We start from the raw sequence: 4,822 nt of genomic DNA, 5'->3' as shown, positions 1-4,822 counted from the left end.
TTCTCTTCTCTTCTCTTCTCTTCTCTTCTCTTCTCTTCTCTTCTCTTCTCTTCTCTTCTCTTCTTCTCTTCTCTTCTCTTCCTTTCCCTTCCCTTCCCTTCCCTTCTTCCTCTCCTCGCCTCTCTTCTTTTTCTTTTTCTCTTCCTCTCTTTCTTTTTTTGTGTTAGAAACCCATTTAATGTAGATGCGGAGTGGGGAATGCCCTGGGATGGGGTAAGCTGGCAAGGTAGGCAGTCCCACATCTGATCCCAAGAAGACATGCTGGGTGGTGGCGGCCGGCCCAGTCACACCAAGGGTAGTACGAGAAGGATGGCCCGAGCAAGGCAAACCCACCAGAGGACCTGTAGGACAGCCCTTGAGAAGATATCTAAGCTAGGTGGTGGGTGTCCAGACCACAGCCCCCCTAGCCCAGGGAAGCAGGGTTGGGGCTGACTGGAGGGCTTCTAGAGCCTAAGGACTGGGATCACTAGGGGCCTTCCAGAGCTGCTGCTAGAACTCATGACATGTCTGCAGGTTGGTCTCAAGCAGTTCCTGGTGGCAGGCATGGACGTGATCATTCTTCTCCAGATGGTTCAGACAGCAGTTGATCTGGTCCAACATGGAGCTGATGGTAGCTTATTTTGCTTCCCAGAAGCTGTCGTTCTTGCCTCCCTCGCTCGCTTCCACCCCCAGGTTCCAACTGGGCCGTAACATTACAGACTCAGGCACCCGCAAGGACCTTTCAATGATGGAACAAAGCAACGTCACACAGACAGCAGGTGCCGGCAAAAAAAGGAGATGTTGTGAAGGCATATTTTCAAATAAAATTCCTAAGTTTCAGTAGTTATATTTAGCACACCAGTTTAAAATATTATGTGGCTTTGCTAATTTTTAGCAGCTTTGTTGAGTTTTCATTTACATACTATAAAACTCACTGATTATAAGTATAATTCAGTGATTTTTGGTAAATATACAGAGTTTGTGCAATTATCACCACAATCCAATTTTAGAACATTTTTATCTCCCCCCCCCAAATCCCTTTTGCCTATTTTCAGTTAATTCCTACCCCTTCCACAGCCTTAGGAACCACAGAACTCTATGGAACCTCTCCAACTCTATGAATTTGCCTTTTCTGATCACTTGGTATCAATAGAATCACATAATATGTGGGCTTTCTCATCTAGTTTCTTTGGCATAATACTTTTGAGATTTATTCATGTTTTAGCACATATCAGTAGTTCATTGCTTGTTAGCTAAATAGCATTCCATAATGAATATAACATTTTAATGCATTTATCTCTTTTTATTTCAAAGTGCCTTTTTTTTTTTTTTTTTTTAAGTAATCTCCATATCCAAATGGGACTTGAGCTCACCAGCCCAAGATCAAGAACCGCATGCTTCTCTGGTGGGTCCACCAGATGCCCCTAACGTATCCTAACACATTCATCTCTTGACAGACATTTGGAGTGTCTCCAATTTTGGTCTATTATGGATAAGAATGCCAAGAACTTTTACATACATATCTTTGTGTGGATACATGCTTTTGTTTTTCTTGGGTGAATTTCCAGGGGTGGAATTATTGGGTAACAGTAAGTTCCTGTTTTAACATTTTTAGAAATTGCTGGATTCTTTTCCAAAACAACAAAGCAACTATACCATTTTACATTCCCACCAGCACATATGAGGGTCCATATTCTCCACATCCTCAACAATGCTTGGTATGGTCTGTCTTTTTTGTTATAGACTTGATATGTGGTTTTTATAAGTAATGCTCTTTGTCACTAGATTCCTCTCTGAAGGGCCAATCACACTCTTTCTCCCTGGGTGGGGATGGGGGGTGGGAAGTAGGATGCCAGGAAATGAAAGATGTTATTTTTATTGGTGGTGGAACTAGAATGGAGAATGTAGCTTGCATTTGGAGCAAGAAAATAGGGATGCTAATAATGTCATCTCTGAATTGAAATTATCCACCCCAAACTGCAGGCTTCTTTCACTTTCCCCTACCCCCAAGGGTCCCAGCCTGCCCAGTGTGGCCACCTGGGAGAGCAGAAAGCCATGAGCAGAGAGCAAGGAGATGGCACTGAAGTCCCAGGGAAATCATAACAGATAGATTTCCAATGACCAATGGATGTCAGACACCGACTTCTCCCTGATCAGGTAAATCAATTTTTATGTGAAGAGCCATGTGAAAGGCTGAAATTGGTCCTCAGATATAGATCCATTTTGAGGAATAGAGTAGAAATCCCCACTTAGAAATATGAGCAAAGAGGAACAGAATCCCCCTCAAACATATAACGATTGTTATTTCTTGCTTATACACATATGTAGAACTTTAGTCTCTGTTTTCTAGCAATATTGACTTTGATACTAACACTTTATGTGTACATAGAATTTAGCACTATGTACAATGCTACCACGTAGGTTATCTTGTTCCACACTCACAGATGGGAAACTGATCTCCAAAGGGTATGATAGCTCATGAGTAACAAAGCTTGACCCTGTGCTAGGTCTCTGGCTCCAAGTCTGTGTCTTTGTCTGCTCACAATTGCTGATCAGCTAGGAAGCAGGAACTACCTTTACAAAATTTATGAAATTTCCTGGCGTGACTGCTTACTTTTAAAAGGCAAAACATAGTCTCTGCCTTTGGCTCTGGTCATGATCTCAGGGTTCTGGGATCAAGCCCCGCCTCAGGCTCTCTGCTCGGTGGGGAGTCTGCTTTCCCCACCGTCTCTGCCTGCCTCTCTGCCTACTTGTGATCTCTGTCAAATAAATTAATTAAAAATCTTTAAAAGGCAACGTGGGGCACCTGGGTGGCTCAGTTGGTTAAGCCACTGCCTTCAGTTGTGATCCCTGAGTCCTGGGATCGAGTCCCGCATCAGGCTCCCAGCTCCACAGGGAGTCTGCTTCTCCTTCCGACCTTCTCCCCTCTCATGCTCTCTTTCATTCTCTCTCTCTCTCTCTCTCTCTCTCAAATAAATAAATGAAATCTTTTTTTTAAAAAAGGCAAAACAGGGGGTGCCTGGGTGGCTCAGTCATTAAGCGTCTGCCTTTGACTCAGGTCATGATCCTGGGGTACTGGGATTGAGCCCCACATCAGTCTCCCTGCTCTGTGGGAAGCCTGCTTTTCCCTTTTTCACTCCCCCCTCTTGTCTTCCCTCTCTCACTGTGTTTCTCTCTGTCAAATAAATAAATGAAATATTTAAAAAAATAAAAGGCAAAAGAGTATTTGACATATAGAATCACAAATTAAACCAATATTATTAAAAACAAACTGTAGCAAAATTCGTATGGGCATTACCAAAGTGAACAGATTGCTTTCACAGTGCTGGAGCCAATAGAATTGCCTTATGTATACTATGCTGTTTTATTTCCCACCAGTAATCTGCATGAAAATGACTTCCTTGAGAAACACAACTGTGCTAGTGCCATATAATTACACTGTGACTCAGAGTTCCTTACATCATGGAAGCACTCTCCAAATAATTACTTCCATTCAGCTTTTCTGTGGTTCCTACAGACACTCCATCTATACATGTTCTAATGAAATGTTCCCAAATTGGGTCCCTTGTAACACTAATGTCCAGAGAGTTAGTAACAGATGTTCTATGAAAATAAAATATTTTCTGGCCAAATAATTTCCAAAAGACATTGGATTAACAAAAATTTAAGTCAGTTTTTTACTATAAGGAATCTCTGAGCCTTTATTATGGCATTGTACATGTGAATTTTCAAAAGGGAATATCATGTGTTTTCCCACATCAATTGATTTTGGAACTTTTCTCATGGAATACTTAACAATATATGTGGGGCATTGTTAATTTCCAGGGGACATCTATGAATATGTAGCTATATAGATATATTTTGGATATATCTAAAAAATGGATAAAGCTGCCAAGTATGGTGAGGAGAACTTGAGATTTTGAATTTGATAAGGTGAATGTTTTCATATTAAATATATTAATGGTAATATTAAGGACCACAAAGCTTGGTTACTTTAAATGTTATGAAGATATAGTAAGAATAGATATCATCAAAAATAGAGTCCATTTTTTGACTATTAAAGTTGAGTCAAGAACTATTGTTGGGGCGCCTGGGTGGCTTAGTTGGTTGGGCGATTGCCTTCGGCTCAGGTCATGATCCCAGAGTCCCCGTATCGAGTCCCGCATCGGGCTCCCAGCTCCATGGGGAGTCTGCTTCTTCCTCTGACTTCTCCCCTCTCATGTGCTTGCTCTCTCTGTCTCTCTCAAATAAATAAATAAAATCTTTAAAAAAAAAAACTATTGTATCTTGTGTTCATTTTTCCCCAGATCCTGAGAGATGGAAACCATTACCCTCAATTCGTCAACAGAAAAGTTAGCTAATTGGAATAACTTTTACTGAGAGCACTCATCTAGTAAGTCACGGAGCTGAGGTTCGAAGCAAAGTTTGCACAGCTCTATACCCTATTTCCTGTACTTTTCCATTCTAAAATGTAACTTCTACTTTGAATGACTTAATGTGCTGTACCTATCAGAGATTTAACTAATGAAGATTGTGACCATGTAGAAGTTATAACTTTTCAAATACACAGAAAAGGAAATATTATTCTAACATTAATTTTCTTGTTCTGGGGTTTGGCAATTAGTTTGACACAACTCTTGAGAAATCAGAATTTTCTGGAAACAAAATAGAAGCATTGTAAATGAATGTAATATAGTAACACTTAATAGTTCTTCTAGAAACACAAAAACAATTCTAAATGTTGTAAAAAAAAAAAAAAAAAAAAAAAAGCTGTGACGTGCAGCTGTAAATTCCTCCATATCGGGTTCTAGTACCAGGTGCCATGGGAAAAGATTGAAGTGGC

The 4,822-nt window shown here is 40.5% G+C and overlaps 1 pseudogene; it reads right to left on the bottom strand.

The window, feature by feature from the left end:
* Positions 1–450: 450 nt before the first annotated feature.
* On the bottom strand, positions 451–693 carry LOC111155364 (annotated as a pseudogene).
* Between the last annotated feature and the right edge of the window lie 4,129 nt (positions 694–4,822).

Source organism: Enhydra lutris, unplaced genomic scaffold (assembly GCF_002288905.1).
Source record: "Enhydra lutris kenyoni isolate GAN:26980312 unplaced genomic scaffold, ASM228890v2 scaffoldscaffold41, whole genome shotgun sequence".
Taxonomy (NCBI): Eukaryota; Metazoa; Chordata; class Mammalia; order Carnivora; family Mustelidae; genus Enhydra; species Enhydra lutris.
Note: the sequence above shows the minus strand (reverse complement) of the source record. Positions and strands in the feature narration are given on the sequence as shown.